Here is a 25532-nt window from a genome sequence, read left to right on the forward strand (position 1 = left end):
ATCACTGCTTTCGACAACGAGGTAGAAGACTGGACTACGTAGAGTCATAGAGTCATAGAGTCATAGAGTCATAGATGTGGAAAGAATTGAAGTGTACTGCAATGCCAATGAGGTGGTCAATGGAAAGAAGGCGTCGGTATTATTAAATTTGATGGGCGCGAGAACGTATGGCCTATTGCGGAATTTAATTACCCCAGCTAAACCAATGGAGAAAAGTTTCGAAGAGATTGTTAATATCTTACAGGAACACCTAAACCCTACACTGCTGCTGATAGCAGAAAGATTCAAGTTCCATAAAAGAAACCAGCACAAAGATGAGAACAATGCTGACTATCTTACGGAACTACGCAAGTTATCGAAGCACTGCCAGTTCAGAGCAGGACTGGCAGACACCTTACGGGATAAGTTTGTCTGCGGGCTCCAGAGTGAAGGAACCCAGAAACGACTACTTTCGGAAAAGGACCTGACGCTAGAACAGGCTTTCAGCGTGGCAGTATCCTACGAAGCAGCAGCACGGGGAGCTGCGGAAATACAACAGAAACCACAGGAATACAGCACTAACGAAATGGCATATGGAGCAGAAAAGTGCTATTGCTGCGGCAGAACAACCCATGATCAGAAGGACTGCTGGGTTAAGGATAAAGTATGCAGGCAATGTGGGAAAATGGGACACATAGCAAGAGTCTGCAGGTCGGGAAAGAAAACCAACACTACAAGAACTACTAAGGAAAAGTACAAGAAAGTAAAGAAATTGACAGACAGTAGTTCGGAAGATCAGGAGAGTGATAAGGACTCCGGGAGCAGGAGACTAAGTTGTCTAAAGTTACACAACGTGATTGCAAAGGAGGATCACCGAACCATTTGGGTCACCCTCATGATAGCAGGGTCCCCAGTAAAGATGGAATTGGACACAGGATCAGCCCTAACTGTCATGAATCGACGAGACTATGAGCGGCTATTCTCACACATACCCTTGAAGGACACGTCCATTGTATTGAAGACATACACGGGGCAAAAAGTCTACCCCAGAGGAAAAATAAGGGTGCCAGTTGAATACAACGGCAAGGAAACACAGAAACTGTATCTATATATACTACCGGATGGAGGACCACCACTATTGGGACGTGAATGGATCCGAAAAATACAATTGGATTGGCATTCCATTCAGGCGCTAACTGTGACTGATAAAAAGGATGATGACATCACACCTGGACGACTGGTGAAAATTCTAACTGACGCGAAAGAGGTGTTCCAACAAGGACTTGGGACTCTAAAAGGAGTAACGGCAACGATAAAAATCGAAGATAACGCAAACCCAAAATTTTTTAAGGCCAGACCGGTACCTTACGCGATCCGCCCAGCCGTTGAAGCAGAGCTGGAGAGTCTGGAGCATTCGGGTGTGCTGTCCAAGGTGGACTGGAGCGAGTGGGCCACACCCATCGTTCCTGTAATGAAGAAATCATTGAGCAGCACGCCTGGGGAACTGAAGAAGGTTCGCATCTGTGGGGGCTTCAAGGTAACTGTGAACCCAGTCCTGCACACAATACAATATCCACTTCCATGGATAGAAGATATTTTCGCCTCACTATCTGGAGGGAAACGCTTTACAAAGATTGATCTGGCCCAAGCATATCTACAAATGGAGGTGGAAGAAGCATCTTGGAAATACCTCACGATAAACACTCACAAAGGCCTTTACCAGTACAATCGACTGGTATTCGGAGTAGCATCAGCCCCGGCTATTTGGCAGAGGGCGATGGAACAAGTCCTGCAAGGGATCCCGGGGACCCAGTGTTATTTGGACGACATCCTGGTTACGGGCGAAAATGACAGTGAACACCTTGCCAACCTGGAGCAGGTGCTCACGAGATTACAGGAATATGGGCTCCGAGCTAACCGCCCCAAATGCGAGTTCTTCAGGAGACAAATCTCGTATTGTGGCCACATGATTGATGAGGAAGGGTTGCATAAGTCGCCGGACAAGATTGAGGCTGTAGTCAAGGCTCCAGCACCGGAAAATGTGTCGCAACTGAGGTCGTTCCTCGGGTTGGTGAACTACTACCATAAGTTCTTGCCGAATTTATCTACAATTCTGCACCCACTGAGCGCCCTACTGCAAACTGGAGTAACATGGAAATGGAGTGATGAGTGTAAGCGTGCCTTTCAGAAATGTAAATGCCTAATCACTTCAAAAGAAGTATTGGCCCACTACAATCCAACACTACCGATTCGGTTAGCATGTGATGCGTCTCCCTACGGCATCGGAGCGGTGCTGTCACACAAATTCCTTGACGGTTCAGAGAGGCCAATAGCCTTTGCGTTGCGCTCGTTAACCTCAGCCGAGCGTAACTACGCCCAGATTGACAGGGAGGCCCTCAGCCTGGTGTGGGGGGTGAAGAAGTTCAATCACTATCTGCACGGGCAGAAATTCACCCTACTGACTGATCATCAGCCCCTGGTCTCCATTTTTAACCCAAAGAAGGGCGTTCCAGTGATGACGGCGCAACGGCTGCAAAGATGGTCACTTTTTCTAGGGGCACATCAGTACGACATAGAGTACAAGGGTACGAAACAGCATAGAAATGCTGATGGGCTGTCGCGCCTACCGTTGCCTATGATAGAGGAAGCACCTGCCGTGGACCCTGTTGAGATATTCCATGCGACCATAGTCGAATGTCTACCTGTTACAAACTCAAGTATAGAGAAGAAAACCCGAAATGACCCAACACTCTCTCAGGTCTATGATTTGACGGTGAAGGGATGGCCAGCACATGGCGACACACTGTTGCCAGCATTCTCGCCAAGGAGAGAATAGCTGTCAGTGTGCCGGGGGACCTTGATGTGTGGATCCCGAGTGGTAATTCCACCCAAGTTGAGAGATAGAGTGCTCAATGAGCTTCATGAGGGTCATCTGGGAGGGGTAAAAATGAAGAGCCTAGCCAGGGCGCTTGTGTGGTGGCTGGGAATCGATAAAGAAATCGAGGATATGACCAAGAGATGCACAGGATGCCAGAAGGTCCAAAACGCTCCACCATGGGCCCCACTACATCCATGGGAGTGGCCCTCATCACCATGGCAACGGGTACACATTGATTTTGCTGGTCCATTTATGGACTCAATGTTCCTAATCGCTGTGGAGGCCCATTCGAAATGGCCAGATGTCATCAAAATGTCCTCCACCACCACGGAGAAAACTATTGCAGTCCTACGGACCATCTTCACCAGGAATGGCTTGCCAGAACAGATTTGCTCCAACAATGGGCCATAGTTTGTGTCAGACGATTTCCGGAGGTTTCTGAGGAATAATGGGGTAAAGCATTACACATCTGCCCCATATCATCCAGCCACAAATGGATTGGCTGAGAGGTTTGTTCAGACCTTTAAAAAGGCAATAAAGGCAATGCATAATGACGACATACCACTACAACACAAGGTGGATAATTTCTTGTTTGCTTACCGGAATGCGACACATGCAGTCACCAACCAAGCTCCAGCCATAATGTTCTTCAACCGAAGGCTAAGATGTCGCCTGGATTTGCTCAAACCAAACATAAGACGAGATGTTGAGGATAAGCAATTCCAGCACATAAATGAGAAGCCAACCAGGAGCTTCAAGATAGGGCAACCAGTCTTGGCCCGCGACTACCAAACAGAAAAATGGCAGCCAGGAACGATATGCACACAGCAGGGACCACTAATTTACACAGCGGACGTTGGAGAGAGCATCGTGAGACGCCATGCTGACCAGATTCTAGAGTCACAGGAACAAGCCAAACCCATAGCACGAGCAGGCGCACCTGGTAATCAACCCGAAGTACAGATTGCGTCTACCTCAGAAGCAGTGGTATTGGAAGCTGACGAACCAACCAATGACAATGAACCAGAATCAACTCCGCCGCAAGAACAGGATACTTGAGAAAGGCGCTATCCAGTCAGGATCAGGAAGCCTCCTCAAAGACTGAACTTATAAATGATTATTTCAGTTGATGTATATAGTACAGGGAAAATTGTAATTGTAATTAGTTATTATTTAGTTGTTACATGAATGTTATGTACTGTTTATCTAAAAGGGGAGGAATTGTTGTGTATGTACCTTTAAGAGAAGAACTGATTCTATACTGCAGTACCGGCAGTGACCACCCCTGTACATAAAGCCATAGCAGGCTTCTGTATGTCAGTCTTGAATTACTCTCTGTTCAGTAAATACCTGTTTATTTGTTCTCCTGCAGTTTGAGTATTATTGATCCTCGGACACTACAAAAGGCTTCTCCAAATTGCTGTATATTTCAACATTGGAGATGAACTTAAGCTCTGGAATTCTCTCCCTAAACCTCTCCACCTCTCTTTTTCTCTCTCCTCCTCCTTTAAGATGCTCCTTAAAATCTGCCTCTTTGAATAAGCTTTTGGTCACCTGTCCTAATATCTCCTTATGTGGCTCGGTGTCAAATTTTGTTTGATAATGCTCCTGTGAAGCTCCTTGGGATGTTTTCCTATGTTAAAGGCGCTAGATAAATGCAAGTTGTTTTTGATATTGCGTAGTTATACCATTGCATATGAGAGAAAAGAATTAAATACAGCATTCACTTAGGCCACGTTGCAATTCAAGGTTTGTCCTCGGAGAGGCAGAGAAGTGATTTATTGGCTTCTGGTGAAGGGCGTTGAGACGTACATATGATAATGCATCAGATTCAAGCCAAGCTGCAGAAGGAACCCTTTATTAGCCACTAAATACCAGAAAGGCCATGGGAGAAAATAAGATGTGATCGGTTTGAAGTCGAAATGATTTCATACGTTCTAGTTAGACTGACTGATTAAAAAGGGAAGAAGTCATATCCAAGATGGAAGCTCATTTTGCATGTCATATACTCCAAATGAGGTTCTTTCAGACCATGTGACTCAAGGGAATTGCAAGAGTTTCACTACAATTTGACTTGTTGGCTCATCAGGTCACCAGGGTAACCGCAGTCAAACGACAAGCCAGATAGCGCTGTTAAAATTGCAAAGCCATTCCTGGAAAAAGCACGTGAGGTCGGCACAGACCCTTACCATGTCTTTCTCGACGGGTACAATATACCGAGAGATGCTAAACAGCACACTGCTTCACAAAGTATTTGTCTAAAAAGATGAACCACAACATTCTTCGCAACAGAAAGCTGACTTTAGAAACGAGGAATAGTAAGCGACATAAAGAGAAGCTGTACCCGAGAATAGCCAAACAGGCCCAGCTCTACAATACTTGTACAAAAGCAATGGATAAGTTTAAAGAAGAAGTCATTGGCATTCAACCAACAAGGAACGGGGAATGAGTACCAGAAACGTGTAACAAGTGGACATCAGATCCAATGACATAAGAATTTTCTCCCGTTAGTCTGCCGTAGCTTTGGTGGAAGAGCCACTGAAATCCCAGAGAAATGGTGTTTACGCTGTTTATCTGGTGTCTCTGCAGCTCTTCCGCTGAAATCACAGTGGACGAGCAGGAGAACCCTGTGGAAATTCACTCCCTTAGTTCTATGATTTCCTGCCAAAATGGCATCTGCTGCAGCTTGCAGGAGCCTATAAAGCTCTGGCAGGAATGATAGACCCAGTGCAAGAGTTATGGATGGTTCCATGTAACATCTTACAATCTCCTCTTTGATCTTGGTATGCCTTTCTCATGCTATTCCTCATAAGAACATAAGAAATAGAAGTAGGAGTAGGTCATAAGGCCCCTCGAGCCATTCGATAAGATCATGGCTCATCTTCAACCTCAACCCAACTCTCCTGCCCTATCCCCATATCCCTTGATTCCCTTAGTATCCAAAAATCTATCAATCTCAGTCTTGAAAAAACTCAATGACTGAGTGTCCACAGCCCTCAGGGGTAGAGAATGCCAAAGATTCACAGCCCTCTGAGTGAAGAAATTTCTCCTAATCTCAGTTCTAAATGGCCGACCCCTTATCCTGAGACTATGACTAGTTCGAGACTCTCCAGACCAGGGGGAACAGCCTCTCAGCATCTACCCTGTCAATATCTCAAAGAATTTTATACGTTTCCATGAAATCACTTCTCATTTTTCTAAACTACAGAGAGTATAGGCCCATTCTACACAATCTCACATCATAGGACAGCCCGCTCATCCCAGTAATCAATCTAATGAACCTTTTTTGCACCCCCACTAAGGCAAGTATAGCCTTCCTTGGGTAAAGACTTGCATTTATATAGTGCCTTTCATGACCTCAGGACATCCCAAAGTGCATTATAGCCAATGAAGTACTTTTGAAGTGTAGTTACTGTTGTAATGTAGGAAACGCAGCAGCCAATTTGAGCACCGCAAGCTCCCACAAACAGCAATGTGATAATGACCAGATAATCTGGTTTTTTTTGTTGCTTGAGGGATAAATATTGGCCAGGATGCAAGGGATTACTTCCCTGCTCTTCTTCGAATAGTGATTTTTTACGTCTACCTGAGAGGTTTAAAATCTTATCTGAAAGACAGCACCCCCAACTCAGAGTAAGGAGACCAAAACTGTACACAATACTCCAGGTGTGGTCTCTTATGTAACCATCCTGAGAGAGCACCAGATTCAGGCATACTGAGGGCCATACCAAGAACAAGCATCCCACTATAAGAATATAATCAAAGGACAAAGGAATTAGAAAAACCACAGGTGGGGCAAGAAAGATTTACAAAATGGAACCAAGGTGACTATGAAGGGGATGTAGGCTGCAAAGAGAAACTGAGAGTGGAATGACCTCTGGGATGGTGTTTAGAATGATGGATGCCATGAGTAAGGACATGAGTCAGTTTTGTTCTCTTGTCCCTTCTGAAGCAAATGTACAAGTTGAAGAATTATTGACAGAAGATCCTATAAAATGTTTTTTCTTTCTATAGTAACTAAAAATAAATGTCCTTCAAACAAAGGAACAGCTGAAAAATCGCACAAATTAGTAACCTTTCCATAATAGGACAATTCTAGAGTCTGGTAAATGATTCAGCTTGTACAAATTGCCTTGATAGATTTGCTGTTTTCTGAATACTGTCTGTAGATTCCTGTCATATACAGTACCAGGTGGTACTCAGGTCACAATAGGAATCGCTCACTGTACATAGTGCAATTCATGGGTAGAACAGTTTGTTATATTCTAAGCTAAAATATTTCTATGGTGAAATATGCCCGTCAGGTTTTGGCATTTTATAATCATTTTCTTTTTGATAGAGAGGAATTAGGGACTCAGCAGAATTTAGCATCCTCGGTGGATAGAAGCCTTTCTCCCTCTTTTGACATTCCTGAAAATTATTTTTCTTGGTTCTTTTTTCTTTTCCTCAACTTAGTGTCAGCTGTGGCTCAGTTGGTAGCTCCCTTGCTGCTGAGTTAGAAGGTTGTGGGTTCAAATCTCACTCCAGGAACTTGAGCACATAAAGCTAGGCTGACACTCTGGTGGGGTGCTGCATTGTCGGAGGAGCTATCTTTTGGATGAGACGTTAAACCAAGGCTGCATCTGCCCTCTCAGGTGGATGTAAAAGATCCCATGGCATTATTGAGCAGAAGAGTTTGCCCTGGGGCCAATATTTATCCCTCAATCAACATCACTAAAAACAGATTATCTGGTCATTATCACATTGCTGTTTGTGGGAGCTTACTGTGCACAAATCGGCTGCCGATTTTCCTACATTACAACAGGTGACTACACTTCAAAACTACTTCATTGGCTGTAAAGTGCTTTGGGACGTCTTGAGGTCATGAAAGATGCGATAGAAATGCAAGTCTTGCTTTATTTCTAAGTGTGCTAATTGGGCACTTGACTACAGTATTGTCTTCTCTATCTTTTAAGTGACTCCAGTCATTTGACTACCCTTCCAGCATTTATCTTGATTTTGCATACTTTTGATTCATCTCAGATCAGGGTGCCCTTTTTATGATCCCAGGCGTCCAATGCAATTTCAGATGATGGAGGCAACACTTTGGACACCAATGCTATTATTGTGAGCAGGAAAGTTGCCACCAGTATTCTGCAATCAGGCAAATGCATGCCCACATTCAAGCTCTACCGGGCAGAAAGGGATGGGGAAGTAGTGATTGGTAACTACATTGGCCCAGATTTTCCGTTCGCAGGCCTCCTGAGGACTGTGATCTGGAAAAATCTACGCCCTTACCTGAAGGCTCCCGGGAGGCGCAGAGTTCCGCTGCTGGGCCTCTCCAAACTGCCAGTGTGCAGGGCCCACGTATCCCAGAGGCGCAGGTAGTTTGCAGCGTCCCTGGGATCACATGGGCCATGGGGAGCCAATCAGAGAAGGGAATCTCCCTTCATTCATTTGACAGGAAGACCTGTCAAATGTATGAATGGAAATCAACCCAAAAACATAGTAAAACTTCAAATAATTTTTTTTTTTAATCACATTTTTAAAATGACTTGAAATTACATAAATTAACTATTTTAAACAAAAATTTAAATTTTTGAAAAAATAATTAAAGCTTCTAACGGGGCTAAAAATAAACTTACCTTTCTTTCAAGTATTTTTAAATGATAAATCAGTGGGATGTTTTTTTAAAAACTTTTTTCAACTCTTATCCTGGTAAAAGCAGGCCTTACGTCTGCTTTTACCAGGCGCAAGAATTGTAAGTGTTTTCTGCGGGTGGAGGGTCTCCAAAAAACGGAACTCTCCACACTCAGAGGCCCTGCTCCAGGGCAGGCGTCCGATCTGTCAAGAGCTTTCTTGACAGATCGGAAATGCTGGTTTCCAGCGCATGCGCAGTGCATGCCTGAAACCGGCATTTCCGATGTCCCTACAGGTGAGTACACAGCACGTACACACCCGTAGGGATCGGAATTTCTTCCCCTATTATATTTATCTTACATTTGGTTAGAGGTGAACCATAAGAGCATAAGAAATAGGAGCAGGAGTAGGCCATTCGGTCCTTCGAGCCTGCTCCGCCATTCAATAAGATCATGGCTGATCTTCTACCTCAACTCTACCTTCCTGCACTATCCCCATATCCCTCGATTCCCATGGTGTCCAAAAACCTATCGATCTCAGCCTTGAATATACTCAACGACTGAGCATCCACAGCCCCCTGGAGTAGAGAATTCCAAAGATTCACCACCAATTGGTCTTTATGACCAAACCGGCCATCACTGCCTCAAAGCGTCAAGTTGCTGACGAATATCTATCCTAGACTGCACTTGTAATCTTTAGCTGTGTTCTATAAGGGATAGTTATGCATAGTTATGTCACGTACTTTGAAGTGAAAGTGTCAATTACTTTCTTTCATTTTAATGGACACTTAATGTAGGCTTGTAAATAATGGGTTGCACTGCTGAGAAAATTAGTACGGAATATTTTTTGTCGTGACGATGGAAGCATTTCCTTGGAAATGTGACTAAAATGTGCTGCTTGGAGGTTGTGAAACATTTCATGAGAAACATTTTCTTTTGTGTTCTACATAGATAATGCGCTGCCTCTTGCAGTTTTTCCGCTACCTGTAGTGTTGGCTGATTGCATTTCTCCAGCTCTCAATAAATTGTACAAAACGTAGCTTGACATGTGGTCAAGTGAGACATCATTTTACCTGCTTTAAAATTTATTTTTAACCACATCCTATTGAATTTTACTTAAATCTGTCATCCAGAATAGTACAGATCCTTTGTTAAAGTGACTATGTTCAGGGGAAGCTGATAAATGTGTTCCTGTAGTGTATGTCATTAACATTCTATCTACTGTTGCATTTAATCTTGCAAATTTCAATGAACTGTATGAGTAATGAATGGCCTTCACAGATTTTAAAACGCACACGTATCATATAACACAGGCAAAAAGTAACTCACTATATTTTGGTGCAACTATATGGTAGAACTGGAGAATTGCAGAGGATAACATTTCTTCATTGGTAATATAGATGAAATCTGTTCATTCGGACACCGTGGTAGAAATGAACCAAAATTGCCACTATTTCCCATATCACCCCCAATAAGCAAACCCTAATGTGTTGTTGATTTCAGTACATGATGAATCAATTATCACTTTAGGAAGGATGTCAAGGCCTTGGAGAGGGTGCAGAGGAGGTTTACTAGAATGGTACCAGAGATGCGGGGCTTCAGTTATGTGGCGAGACTAGAGAAGCTGGGGTTGTTCTCCTGAGAGCATAGGAACAGGAGGAGGCCATATAGCCCCTCGAGCCTGTTCCGCCATTCAATTAGATCATGGCTGATCTGTGACCTAACTCCATATACCTGCCTTTGGCCCATATCGTTGAATACCTTTGGTTAACAAAAAGCTATCAAAGTCCAATTTAAAATTAACAATTGATCTAGTATCAATTGCCGTTTGCGGAAGAGAGTTCCAAACTTCTACCACCCTTTGTGTGAAGAAGTGTTTCCTAATTTCACTCCTGAAATTCCTCTAATTTTTAGACTATGCCTACTTGTCCTAGAATCCACAACCAGTGGAAATAGTTTCTCTCTATCTACCCTATCTGTTCTGCTTAATATCTTGAAAACTTTGATCAGATCACCCCTTAACCTTTTAAATTCCAGGGAATACAACCCTAATTTGTGTAATCTCTCCTCGTAACTTAACCCTTGAAGTCCAGGTATCATTCTGGTAAACCTACGCTGCTCTCCCTCTGAGGCCAATATACTCTTCCTAAGGTGTGGTGCCCAGAACTGCTCACAGTACTCCAGGTATGGTTTAAGCAGGGTTTTGTACAGCTGCAGCATAACTTCTGCCCCCTTGTATTCTATCCTCTAGATACAAAGGCCAGCATTCCATTAGACCTTTTGATTATTTTCTGTACCTGTTCGTGACATTTTAATGATCTATGTACCTGGAACCCAGAAAAGGTTAAGGGGAGATTTGATAGAGGTGTTCAAAATCATGAAGGGTTTTGATAGAGTAAATAAGGAGAAACTGTTTCCAGTGGCAGAAGGGTCGGTAACCAGAGGACACAGATTTAAGGTGATTGACAAAAGAACCAGAGGCGACATGAGGAAAACATTTTTACACAGCAGGTTGTTGTGATGTGGAACGCATTGCCTGATAGGCTGGTGGAAGGGGATTCAATAGTAACTTTCAAAAGGGAATTGTATAAAGACTTGAGAGGAAACATTTGCAAGGCTATAGGGAAAGAGCAGGGAGTGGGACTAATTGGATAGCTCTTTTAAAGAGCTGGCACAGGCACGATGGGCTGAATGGCCTCCTTCTGCGCAGTATCATCCTATGATACTATGATTGGAACCTATAATAAAGCTTTCAAGTATTCAGAAGTAAGGGAGAGAAATTTAGTTGGTTAGTGCCTCCCGTTAGTGCCTGGTGGGGGCGCTAATGGGGCGCTGATGCAGTAGCACCAGGGTGAGGTGAATCCAGCACTGCACACCAAATCCAGCCCCCCCATAGTGCCGCTGCTGACAGTTACCGCCGGGGACTTCAACGCCAGGCAGATCGTGACTTCAGTGAGCATGTAACGCTCACTGGCCGCCCAATCTGTCAAATTCATTTTCACCCCCTGCCTTAGTGCCTTGCCCTGACAGCGATAGGGCAAGGAGGTGTCAAGCAGGTGGATGAAGGCTCCAGGAGCACTACTTAAAGGGATCATGGCCTAGAAATTCAGTGGGCTGCGCCACCAGTTAGCGCCCAAAGAGGGCACTTAGTGGCTTTAGCGCCACTGGCCACAGCTCCCGCGATATTTAGCGGGGCGCTAATGCCGGCGTTAGCCTGTAGTGCTGCGCCGCCACCGATGACATCATCGGTGTGCGCAGCGCCCCGCTCCCGCCCCGATCACCATATTTGGTCGCGCCCGCCTCTTTAACGCCGGTCGCAAATCGCGACCGGTTCACAGGGCCTACCTGTGGCGGTGGTGGCGCAAGTTAAGGTGGAGGTGCGGGGCGGCCGCTTTTTCGGCGGCCGCCTGCCAGCACCTCCGTCCCTGGCCTCCTAAACCCCCCCCCCGCGGCATTGCCGGCTGTTTCCCAAGAGCCCGGCACTTCTCCTTGGTGCCGGGCTCATTTGCCGGCACTCGCGAGTGGGGATCGCGCTGTTGCAGGCCCCTCCCCCTTAACAGTGGGAGGAAGGCCTGCAGTACCGCAGCGTGCCGTGCCGCAGCGTGTGGCGCTGTGGCCCTTAGCGCGCCGATATTCAGTGTGAGCGCCCCAAGCAGGGCGCGGGGAGCCTCGAGTAGCGGCCCGCTTCCGTTTGGGGCGCTGAAACTGAATATCGGGATGGCGCTAGTGGCTCCGCTCGCAGCGGTAATTCCGGCGCCCAGGCCAGCTTGGCGCCCCAAACGGCGCCCAACTGAATTTCTAGGCCCATGAGTCATGAGTTGCACCTGTCAGGTTAGTGCTGCTTCACTGCTTCCTTGTCAGTTTGAGATTGTGCAACAGTTTAATTCAGCCATTTAAAGGTTCTTTAGTTTCAGGAGTGTTGTGGCTACTAATAATTAGTTACATTTATTCTGACAACATATCAAACTGCTACACTTGGTTACATTAATGGGGGCTGTACTGGCAGTCAACCTCGCCCTCCAGGATCTACCGTGGAGGGGGCAGAGGCAGCGAGAAAGACTGGAACATGTGGCCAGAGGGAGGAGGAGGGCAATCAGGGCTCTCAACAGGAGGGCTTACCCTCCGAGGGTATTCTGACAGCACTTCTCCTACCTTCAATGAAGCAAGGAGCAGTGTATTAGAGGGCTCTGTATCACCAAGGTGGTGGTCACAGAACTCTGCCACCTCCTCCAAACAGACCTCCAATCTCACACCAGGATGACTTAAACCCCAGATCCCTTTTGCTCACCACATGCCCATCATGCCATCTCTCTGTCATGCCATATCACAGAGTCCTCCTGGGTGCAAAGTTGAAATGAGAGAGACCACAAAATATTGCAAACTCCATGAATAAATTTATGCATAAACACATCGCACATATCACAATCATTCCAACAACTAATGACCCTTGTGCCTGCCATAGTTGAATAGCTGTCATTGTGTGCAAGGTGTGAGATGTGGATGGGAGTGTTGGTAGGTAGTGATTGTTGGTGGGCGAGTGCTGGGGGTCTGGTGCTTTGGGCAGTCTGTGAAGCTTGTGGTACAGATGGTGGTATGCAGCATTTGTTGAAGCATTCAGTCACCCTGACCACCCGACTGAGGTGGATCTGCCATGAGCACACCTGCTTCAATCCTCCGGCTCCTTCTCCTTGTTGTGCTTCTCCTTGCTGAGGCAGCTCGACAGCCAGCATTACTGAGAATGAGGTGTTACAGTATCAATTAACCTCCCCTTTAAGTACTGGGAAAAGCCTGTGGAGAGGATGACGAAATTAGACTGCACCCGATATTGGTCAGCGCTTTGCGTTTAATGCCACTGAGCTAGGCCATTAGCGCTTGATTTAGTGCTCTGATCCTTACTTTTAGCAATGAGACTGAATTTTGCGTGCAGTCTGAATCATTGGCACCTGGCGCTAAATCTCAAACTTTTCTAAAGTTAGTGCTCATTCCTGGGCTATAATGAATTTCTCCCCCTTAGTGTTTCATCATTATCAATGGTCACCTATGGCTAGAGCTCCAGTGATTGTCCTCCACTCCTCTTTACCTAGCAGCTCAAGACTGGGCATCCATGAGGTGCTGTGGGCCATCAGCAGCAGCAGAATTGTATTCCACCACAATCTGTAACCTCATGGCCCAGCATATCCCTCACTCTACTATTACCATCAAGCCAGGGGACCAACCCTGGTTCAATAAGGAGTGTAGAAGAGCATGCCAGGAGCAGCACCAGGTGTACCTAAAAATGAGGTGCCAAACTGGGGACTACACAGGACTACATGCATGCTAAAAAGCGGAAGCAGCATGCTATAGACAGTGCTACCAATCCCACAATCAACGGATCAGATCAAAGCTCTGCAGTCCTGCCACATCCAGTCGTGAATGGTGGTGGATCATTAAACAACTAACGGGAGGAGGAGGCTCCATGAATATCCCCATCATCAATGATGGTGGAGCCCGGCACGTGAGTGCAAAAGACAAGGCTGAAGCATTTGCAACCATCTTCAGCCAGAAGTGCTGAGTGGATGATCCATATCGGCCTACTCCTGAGGTCCCCACCATCACAGAAACCAGTCTTCAGCCAATTCGATTCACTCCACGTGATATCAAGAAAAGGCTGAGCGCACTGGATACAGCAAAGGCTATGGGAACCGACAACATCCCGACTATCGTGCTGAAGACTTGTGCTCCAGAACTAGCGGTGCATCTAGCCAAGCTGTTCCAGTACAGCTACAACACTGTCATCTATCCGACAATGTGGAAAACTGCCCAGGTATGTCCTGTCCACAAAAAGCAGGACAAATCCAACCCGGCCAATTACCGCCCCATCAGTCTACTCTCAATCATCAGCAAAGTGAAGGAAGGTGTCATCGACAGTGCTATGAAGCGGCACTTACTCACCAATAACCTGCTCACTGATGCCCAGTTTGGGTTCTGCCAAGACCACTCGGCTCCCAACCTCATTATAGCCTTGGTCCAAACATGGACAAGGAAGCTGAATTCAAGAGGTGAGGTGAGAGTGACTGCCCTTGACATCAAGGCAGTCACTCTGACCGAGTGTGGCATGAAGGAGCCCAAGTAAAACTGAAGTCAATGGGAATCGGGGGGGGGGGGAAACGCTCCACTGGCTGGAGTCATACCTAGCACAAAGGAAGATGGTTGTGGTGGTTGAAGGTCAATTGTCACAGCCCCAGGACATCACTGCAGGAGTTCCTCAGGGCAGTGTCCTAGGCCCAAACATCTTCAGCTGCTTCATTAATGACCTGCCCTCCAACATAAGGTCAGAAATGGGGATGTTCGTTGATGACTGCACAATGTTCAGCACCATTCACAACTCCTCAGATAATGAAGCAGTCCATGCCCACATGCAACAACACCTGGATGACGTTCAGGCTTGGGCTGATAAGTGGCAAGTAACATTCGCGCCACAGAAGTGCCAGGCAATGGCTATCTCCAACAAACGAGAGTCTAACCACCTTCCCTTGACATTCAACGGCATTACCATCGCCGAATTCCCCACCATCAACACCCTGGGGGTCACCATTGACCAGAAACTTAACTGGACAAGCCACATAAATACTGTGGCAACAAGAGCAGGTCAGAGGCTAGGTATTCTGCGGCGAGTGTCTCACCTCCTGACTCCCCAAAGCCTTTCCACCATCTACAAGGCACAAGTAAGGAATGTGATGGAATAGTCTCCACTTGCCTGGATGAGTGCTGCTCCAACAACACTCAAGAAGCTCGACACCATCCAGGACAAAGCAGCCCGCTTGATTGGCACCCCATCCACCACCTTAAACATTCACTCCCTCCACCACCGGCGTACCGTGGCTGCAGTGTGTACCGTCTACAAGATGCACTGCAGCAACTCACCAAGCTTCTTCGGCAGCACCTCCCAAACCCGCAACCTCTTCCACCTAGAAGGACAAGGGCAGCAGGCGCATGGGAACACCACCACCTCCAAGTTCCCCTCCAAGTCACACACCATCCTGACTTAGAAGTATATCGCCGATCCTTCATCATCGCTGGGTCAAAATCCTGCAACTCCCTACTTAACAGCACTGTGGGAGTACCTTCACCACACGGACTGCAGCGGTTCAAAAAGGCGGCTCACCACCACCTTCTCAAGGGCAATTAGGGATGGGCAATAAATGCTGGCTTTGCCAGCGAGGCCCACATCCCATAAACGAATAAAAAAAAACCTGGTGGCGTGTTTCAGACTGTGCAGGATTTCTCTTTCATTGACTTGCTATGTACTGCAGCTATGTCACGGCTTGCAAATTGTGGAGACAATTAGCTGATTCAATGATTAGCTCATCTCCCTTTTGATGGCATTTTCTCCATCAAGGGTTCCATTCCCCTCCTCTAGGCACTCATCCTACCCGAAGCCATTAGCACTTTCTGGAGGTGGCCAGGTTACCAGTCACAGGTAATACCTGAGCTGACTAAAAGTTTAAGAACTGTATAAAGCTGGTATGAGTAGTGGCTTATCTTTTATTTATCCCATCTAAGATCTGGTGAGTAACAGAACTTTCAATCGTTAAAACACGGCCTTTTTGTTAACTTTGCTGGCATGGAGGCACAGCACTGACAATGTTAGAACATTTCAATGAAGTGCAGCTTCAAGAGCTCTCAGATTCCATTATATACACCAGCCACCAAACAATTGGCAGGGTACAGACACAGTGGAATCTGACATGTGTCACCTGTGGCTCAGTGGGTAGCACTTTTGCCTCTGTGTCAGAAGGTTGTGGGTTCAAGTCCCATGCTAGGGACTTTAGTACATATCTACACTGACACTTCAGTGCAGTACAGAGGAGTGAGTCTTTTGGATGAGACATTAATCGAAGTCTGCCCTCTCTGGTGGACATAAAAGATCCCATGGTATTATATCAAAGAAGAGCAAGGGCGTTCTCCCATTGTCCTGGCTAATATTTATCCTTCAACTAACACCTAAAAACAGATTATCTGTCCATTATCTCACTGCTGTTTGTTGGAGCTTGCTGTGCGCAAATTGGCTGCTGCATTTCCTACATTACAACAGTGCCCCGGAAATTTGGGTCGGTGGCTTCCCGCGGGTGTAAGCCCCCGACCTGCACTTACCTTGCGCGCCGGCAGTTGAGCTGTAGGGCCCCGTGGAATTCCGCTCCGGGGCCTGGCCCAGCTGCCGGCACGCTGTGCTTGCGTGTCCCAGGGGCGTAGTTAGTGCGATACGTCCCCTGGGATCACGTGAGCCATGAGCAGCCAATCGGAGGAGGGAAAAGCCCATTCATAAGATTGACAGGTAGACCTGTCAAAACTTATAAGTACTACGGGCCCAAAATAGCAGTAAACCTTCAAATAAATTTTTAAAAAATCACACTTTTTAAATAAACTATAAATTACATTAAATAACTATTTTAAACAATAATTTAAATTTTTGAAAAAAATAATTTTATATTATAACGGGGCTAAAAATAAACTTACCTTGCTTTAAAGTATTTAAAAATAATAAACCTGTGGAAAAAATGTTTTAATTTTAATTAATTGACCACTTACCTTGCAAAAAGCAGGCCTTACGCCTGCTTTTTAAATGTGTAAATCCTGCAGGCTTACCCTCCCGGGAAAACCTGTAAAAAAAACCTTAGTTCAAAGCGCACGCGCAGCCTCTCCTGCGCACGCGTTCGACCTCTGAACCTCTTCGTTCAGGGGAACGGAAGTGCCGGTTTCCCACGCATGCGCAGTGCATGCAGGAAACCGGCAATTCCATTCGGCCTGCGGGTGAGTACCCCGTGCGTACTCACCCGGGGAGAGCCGAATTTCTGGGCCATTGACTACACTTCAAAAAAAGTACTTCATTGACTGTGAAGCGCTTTGTGACGTTATGAGGTTGTGAAAGGCTCTTTATAAATGAAAGTCTTTCTTTTTTCTTGCAAAACAATAATTGCAATTGTGTGTAAAGAAATATTAAACACATTAAGAAATATTACACTTGGCTCACAATTTCTATAAATTTCAGTTGCAAATAAGCAATTTGCAAATTGTTGTCAGACATCCCTTTAATCATTCATTTAGCAGTACAGTCTGAGGGAGGAAGAAAATGTAACAAATTTTGTGCTATGCATGTTGTTTACTTCAGTTGAAAATTATTAATAGCTGTTCTGGTAAAAATCAGTTAGTTATTGCCTTTGGCTACAATGTTCTGGTTAATTGTAGCTTTCAGTTCTAACAGTCAAGGTCAGCGAATAAGGGCTTCCTCAACGGCACGTTAAGTGTAATTGTGACAGGAGATAAGAACATAAGAAATAGGAGCAGGAGTGGACCATGCCACCCCTCGAGCCTGCTCCGCCATTCAATAAGATCATGGCTGATCATCGACCTCAACTCCACTTTCTTGTCCTATCCACATATCCCTTGATTTCTTGAGTGCTCAAACATCTATCGATCTCAGTCTTGAATATACTCAACGACTGAGCATCCACAGTCCTCTGGGGTAGAGAATGCCAAAGATTCACCACCAATCGGTCTTTATGACCAAGCCAGACGTCACTGCCTCAAAGCGTCAAGTTGCAGCTGACGTATATCTATTCCTAGGCTGCACTTGTAATCTTTAGCTGTGTTCCAAATGTTCCAAAAATTCACAATCCCCTGAGTGAAGAAGACGACCAAATAAAGACTTAAGAACATATAAAAAAGCACATAATTGGGCTCATCAAGCTTAGTTCTTCCACAGACCATGCTGCATTATGGATCCAATGTATTCAGTCTGGTAAATTAACTGGTTCTAATGTATCGACTATGAGGAAAGAGTAGGGCAGTGGGATTACTTTTGGATTGCTCTAGCACAAATGTTATGGGCCAAATCATCTCCTTCAGTGCAGTAACCTTATATGGACCTAAAAGCAGTGAATAACCACAGGTGAAACTTTTAAAACTCCATGAAATTTTCTCCTCTAAAATGATTTTCTGAAAATCAAGATATGAATTTAAAATAGTGATCTACTGCACTGATGAATCCCATGCCCCCAGCAACACGTGGGTTTTCATATTCCATGCAGTGTTTGACTATCTTTGTCCATATTTCTATTAACTCTCAATCACATTCCTATCAGATACTTATCCAACTCTTTTTTAGAATTATTTAACACAGTTTTGACTTCCAAACATAATGAGGCCGTCTACAAAAAGCCTTTAATTAGCGTTGTGCGCTCAATGTGGATTGCACTGTTTTGACATTTTTTTCTGTACCCTACTTAATGACCTCTTTCATACTTTGCTTCCTGACAGCCCTCCACGAGGGAATGCTACTAATCAATACCTGTTTCCAGAAATTAAGTTTAAAATATATTTTGGCCATTTTGGAATGCTTTCTTTCTTAAAATCTTAACAATTGCTTTCCACAGAACTTTTTTTTAATGTTGCAAGGAAAACATTATTTGACCAAACCAGTCAATCCCTTTTTGGTTGATCTCTAACACATCTATCCTTTTTTTTAAACTATATCCTGCAATCTTATTGCCTCCTGAGCCCATTTGTCCCATTTGCTTTTCTGGTACTGCCCGTGCCTCAGCTCATCTGCTGCTGAAACCCTCAGCCTTGCCTTTGTTACCTCTAGACTTGACTATTCCAATGTTCTCCTGACTGACCTCCCATCTTCCACCCTCCATGAACTTTAACTCATCCAAATCTCTGCTGCCCATATTCTAACTCACACCAAGTCACGGTATCATAGTGGCTATGCTACTGGGCTAGTAATTCAAAGGCCTGGACTAATGATCTGGAGATGTGACTTCATAATCCCACCATGGCAGCTGGTGAATTTAAATTCAGTTAATTAAATAAATCTGGAATAAAAAGCTAGTAACAGCAATGGTGACCAGGCAATGCATTGCCTGAAAGGGTGGTGGAAGCAGATTCAGTATGTAACTTTCAAAAGGGAACTGGAATTACAGGGCTAAGGGGAAAGAGCAGGGGAGTGGACTGATTGGACAGCTCTACCAAAGCACAGGCACAATGGGCTGAATGGCCTCCTTCTATGCTGTATCATTCTATGAGTTCTGTCTATCTATTTTAATGACTCCATTTTCCATATCATAGCTTCTGAAATGTCCTCTTTTTTTCTTTAGCTGCAGTTTCCCCTTGGCTGTGGTGGGAAGAGCATTGATTGCGCCTGTTTTCTTCTCCGCTGACACCCCCAGCCCTCCTCTCAAACAGGGTCCATATTTGCCAGATTGCCAGTCTGTCATTTTCACCATCTACAACATGATTCCCACCACCAGGGGCACATTTTTCCATCCTCTCCCTTCTCTGCTTTCTTGAAGGACTGTTCCCTCTGGGATGCCCTTGTCCATTCCAGCATCACCGTGACTTTCAGCTGCCTTTTTCCTGGCACTTTTTCTTGTAACAGCTGTTCATTCACCTCTTGCACACCATTGTCAGAGGGCCCCAAACACTCCTTACAAGAAAGGCTGCAATTTATATTTACTTCCTCTGATCTAGCTTACTCTATTCATTACTTACAATTCAATCAGTTCTACACTAGGGAGACAAATGCAAATTTGGTGACTGCTTTGATCCTGATCTCCCTGTGGCTCACGACTTTCCTACTCTAAACCTTCCCTTCCTTGGCCTGCTACACTTATCAACTGACTTCAATGCAAGTTGCAGGAACAGTAGCCCAAGTTTCAAGAGGTGTTAGACAATTGAGTGAAGGACCTTACATTGCATGACTTTCTGGGCAGTTTTGAAGGGCATAGTGGGCCTCATTTAAATGGTTAAATTAAACTAAATGCTTCCACACCGAATGTCATGAGCTGGGGTGAGGCCTGCCAACAGCATTAGTCTCACCCATTAAGAATGGATGAATCAGTATTGAGTAGTGTGCTGTTGTTTAAGCTTCATTTAAATATTGTTCTTACTTTGACTGGGAACATCTTGATGCTTGTGCATTGAAGATTTTGCAACGATTTGTTGGGTTTTTCAATGAGGGGCTCGTGCATTTAAAGTGCCAGGTAGCTGCAGCAATACCAGTTACACACAAGAAGGTTGGAAGGAGGGCGCTGAATGTGTCAATCCTCCTCCGCACCGGGTGGCCAAAGATTTGGAGCGTGGGGCTAAAATACAGCCAGCAACGGAAGAGCAGCCACTTCAAATAACCTGCTATCTCTTGCAGTGGACAAGGACTCTGCAAAGCCCCAAAAATCACATGCAGCCTGGGAGTCTGTGAAGGTACTTAAAAAGCTATTACACACGACTACTCCGTGCAACATTCTCCACCCCAGATCCCCAATAGTGCAGGGCTTATTTTGATGGACCAGTAAGGGTGACTAGGAAAGATGTGACGTCTTTGTGGAGGGTACAGAAGAGATTTATTAGAACAGTTCCAGTGATGAGGGATTACATTTACATGTATAGACTGGAGAAGCTGAGGTTGTTCTCCTTAGAGCAGAGAAAGCTAAGAGTAGATTTGATAGATGTGTTTAAAATCATGAACGCTTTTAGATAGAGTAAATAAAGAGAAACTGTTTCCAATGGCTGAAGGGTCGATAACCAGAGGGCACAGACCAGAGGTGACCTGAGGAAAAACCTTTTACAGAACAAGTGGTTAGAATTTGGAAAGCACTGCCTGATAGGGTTGTGGAAAGAAATTCAATAATAGCCTTCAAAGGGGAGTTGGATAAATATTTGAAGGAGAAGAATTGTAGGGATTTGGTGAAAGAGCGGGGGAGTGGGACTAACTGGATTGCTTTTCAAAAGAGCCAGCACAGATGGGCTGTAAGGCCTCCTTCTGTGCTGTACCATTCTATTATTCTATGATTTTAACCCCTAATCTGTTGCTTGATCTGGACGAGAAGGATCACTTCATGATGGGACATCATCTGTGACGTAATAAAACTCACTACGCACTTGGTTTAAGCATAAAGCAAGGCTTTAATCAACTTGTTTCAGAACATGGAGGTCTAGTTGTATTTCACTAGCTCCTTGTCTTACAAAATGTCCCTGGCGCTCTGGGGCCCACGCCCGAGCATTTATACTCCTTGGACGGCGCCACCAGCTGGCCGTCCAGCGTTATTTCATAAGTAGTTTCTTGATGATGAGATTTATAACATTCTTCCTGCCTAAAAGATTTGGAAGTCCGACGACTTCCCCTTAACGGATTAGGTGGACCACGAATAGCCGCAGTCTTTTAGATTTTTGTTTATGGCCAGAAGGCACGTCTCCCCGGACCATGTCTTGATCCCTGGGCCGCTTGATACGTACCGGTGGATCGACAGGGCCCGTGTTGCTCTGATCGACCTGAGGGAGACTGGGGAGATCGTGACTCCGGGTGCGGGTCCCCACAGGCGCAGAACTGGCTTCGTCCCGTTGGTTAGCCGGGGATTGACTGGCGTCCTGGCCCGGGGTGGCCATCCCATGGGGAGCGCTCGGCTCCCTGAGCAGATCCGGCGGGGCAGCCGGCAGATCCCTCGATGTCCCAGGTAGGGCGTCATCCTCGGGGGAGTGCAGAGTGTCAGCCTCATCCCCGCGGGTCCCTCCATCAGTTGGGTCCGCAGAACCGGCCGGACAGGGAGCCAGGTCCCGGAGCGAAACGGTGGACTCCCGGCCATCCGGGTACCGCACATGTGCATACGTGTGGTTGACATCCGTAAGTTCTACCTCGTCGACTAGAGGATCGGTTTTCGATGATCGGACGAATCTTCGTAGCAGCACGGGGCCAGGAGCTGCCAACCATGACAGTAGAGACATCCCATGGGTGGAGCGATGCTGGAAGCTGAAGAATCGCTCGTGAGGTGTGACATTGGTAGAAGTAGAAAGGAGAGACCTGATGGAATGCAACGCGTCAGGGAGCATAGTTTCCCACTGCTGGTCTGGTAGATTGCGTGACCTCAGCGCAAGACGACAGCGTTCCACATGATAGTGTTGTATCTCTCAACCTGTCCGTTACCAATGGGATGGTACGGTGTTGTTTTACTTGTGGCGATTCCCCGTTGGGAGAGATAACTTTTGAGTTCGCTTGACATGAAGGAGGGACTCCGATCAGAGTGGATGAAATTGGCTGTACCGCAAAGGGAAAAGACTTGATCAAGGCAGTTGATCACTGTGGAAGTAAGCATATTGGGACAGGCGAAAGCAAAGGGAAAGCGTGAATATTCGTCCACCATAGTCAGTAAGTAGGTGTTTCGTGTTGAGGAAGGCAATGGCCCTTTAAAGTCAATGCTGAGTTGCTGCATAGGGTGTATGAGCGAGCCATCCAATGGACGGAAGAATTGCGGTTTTAACTCCGCACAAATTTTACAGGAGGAGCACGTTCTTTTCACATCTTCTGTAGAAAATGGGAGATTTTTAGATTGCATAAAGTGCAACATATGGGTAACGTCAGGATGGCATAAGTCAGTATGAAGATCCGCAAGAGTCGAAGTTGACATAGAAGAGCAGAATGCCCGCGTGAGGGTATCCGGGGCCACATTCTCTTTGCCGGGTCGATAATGTATGGTGTATCCAAAGGCAGCCAATTCCATCCTCCAGAGTTGTATTTTGTTATTCTTGATCTTAGTGCGTTTCCGGTTATCCAGCATAAAGGCCACGGAGTGCTGATTGGTTATAAGTGTGAAATGGCGACGAGCGAGAAAATGACTCCATTTACGTATCGCTTCGATGATGGCCGTAGCCTCCTTCTCAACAGGGGGATAATGGAGCTCGCTACCCTGCAAAGTTCCGGACAGAAATGCAACGGGTCGACCACCTTGATTCAAGGTAGCAGAGATTGCCACATCCGATGCATGGCAATCGACCACGAAAGGAAGATTTTCATCAATGGAACGAAGCGTGGCTTTTTCCAGTTGTTGCTTGAGGAGGTTGAAAGCTGAAATAGCCATTGCCTCCAATGGAAATGACTTAGCATGAAGCAGGGGCTGGATCTTGTTGGAGAAGCGGGGTATCCATTTCGCATAATAGGCGAACATGCCGAGTGCCCGACAAAGAGAGCCGAGATTCGTAGGAGGAGGGAGCTCCTGAAGCGGACGAAGTCGCTCCGGATCCGGTTTGATGACACCGTTGCCCACCCAGTAGCCAAGGATGTTGACTGATGGTACTGATTTCACAGATTTGGACTCATTTAAGGTTAAGTTGTGACGACGGAGAACGTCAAAAAATTTCTGGAGGTTGGCATCATGCTCCTTCTGGTCATGACCAGCAATGGTGATATTATCCAGATATGGAAAAGTGTCCGTTAAGTTCTCCTGTTTGACTAGGCTATCCATTGCCCGTTGAAAGACGGCCACCCCATTGGTGACCCTAAATGGAAGGCGAGAAAACTGGTAAAGCCGACCATTGGCCTCAAAGGCTGTATACTTTTTGTCAGAGTCCTTTAACGGTACTTGATGATATGCGCTCTTTAAATCAAAAGTTGAAAATACCTTGTAGTTGGCAAGGTTATTGACCATGTCATCGATGCGTGGTAGTGGGTAGGCATCCAGGTCGGTATACTGGTTAATAGTTTGCGAGTAATCGATGCAAAGATGTTTCTTGTGTTGCTTCAGAGGATTTTTAACAATGACGACTTGAGCCCGCCAGGAAGATGAACATGGCTCAATGATACCGTGAGCTAGAAGGCGAGCGATTTCTGCCTCGATAAAGGATCGATCATCTTGGCTGAAATGTTGTGATTTAGTGACTATGGGCTTACATCGGGGGGGAAAGATTGGCAAACAAGGAGGGCTCGTCGAGCGAAGCTGCCGAAAGCGCACATAGCGGTACTTTGGAAATAGTAAGCTCTGGCTTTGACCCTCCAAACTCGAAAGTGAGTCTTTGTGTTGTTTCTGGAAATCCTGTCCCAGGAGCACATCACTGCATAGGTTCTTGAGCACCCCGAGCCGGGTGGAGAAATAAGTGCGGCCATTGAGGATAAGGTCGACAAGACAAAAGCCGGAAGAATTGGTGGTCAGTGTCGTCAGAGCCATTGCAATTTCCCTGTCCGAGGGGTAAATACGCAGTTTTAACCTACTGACAACCCGCTCACTAATGAAGCTGTCAGAGCTGCATGAGTCGATTAGTGCACTCAAAATGTGTCCATTTACCGAAACCTTCATGGCTGCATGGGACAGACTTTAGGGAAAAGCAGCTGTGATGGGAGATGGGGCAGTTTTACCCTTGACAGCTGTAACCTTAGTAGTGGTTCTTGGGGGAGGAGCAGTTTTATAGATTGCAGCTGTAACCTTAGTAGTGGCTCTCGGGGGAGGAGCAGTTTTATAGATAGTAGCTGCAAAACTAACAGGAGCTCTCGACCGGTATACCTTAGAAATGTGGCCTTTCTTACTAACAGTGGCTCTTGACTGGCATACCTTAGAAAAGTGTCCTTTCTTGCTGCAATGATTGCAGGTTGCATTGCGAGCAGGACAAAATTTCCTATAATGGAAGGCACCTCCACAGAAGAAACACTTCCTTCCGGATTGCCAAGATGCCACTAGGGCGGGGTTGTCATCAGTGTAGGTTTCTAGGGTAGGGTTGCCATCAGCCAGGTTGGAGTCATCATCCATGAGGGCTTCTGCCCGAGGCCTATCAAAGGAGTCACTAAAAGTGATAGCAGCAGCCCGTGCACGTGGTGAAAGATAGGTATTTGCATTCCTCCTTGCTAAGTTCAGAGAACATGCCTTGTCATAGGCAGCCTGTAACTTGAGGGTTTTATTCTCCAACAGACGCTGACGTATGAAGGGAGACGCAATCCCATTAATAAAGGATTCACAAATTAACTCCTCCTGGTACTGCTCAGCTGTAACAGCTTTAAGATTACAATCCTTGCTGAGCCTGTGAAGTTTCTGAAGGAATTCGTCAAGTGATTCCCCGGGTTGTTGTTGAGTTGTGGCCAGTAGATGCCGAGCAAAAATTTCATTTGGGGACTTGACATATAGCTACTGTAGTATTTGGATAGCGGCGTCATAGTCTACACAGTCTTCGATATTTGGCAGTAGAGGCCAATTCATTAAATATTCGATAATTGGCAGTAGAGGCCAATTCATTAAATATATTCAAGAAGGAGTTGGATATATTTC

Source organism: Somniosus microcephalus, chromosome 3 (assembly GCF_052327205.1).
Source record: "Somniosus microcephalus isolate GS21.2 chromosome 3, FLI_Smic_1.0, whole genome shotgun sequence".
In the NCBI taxonomy this organism is placed as follows: Eukaryota; Metazoa; Chordata; class Chondrichthyes; order Squaliformes; family Somniosidae; genus Somniosus; species Somniosus microcephalus.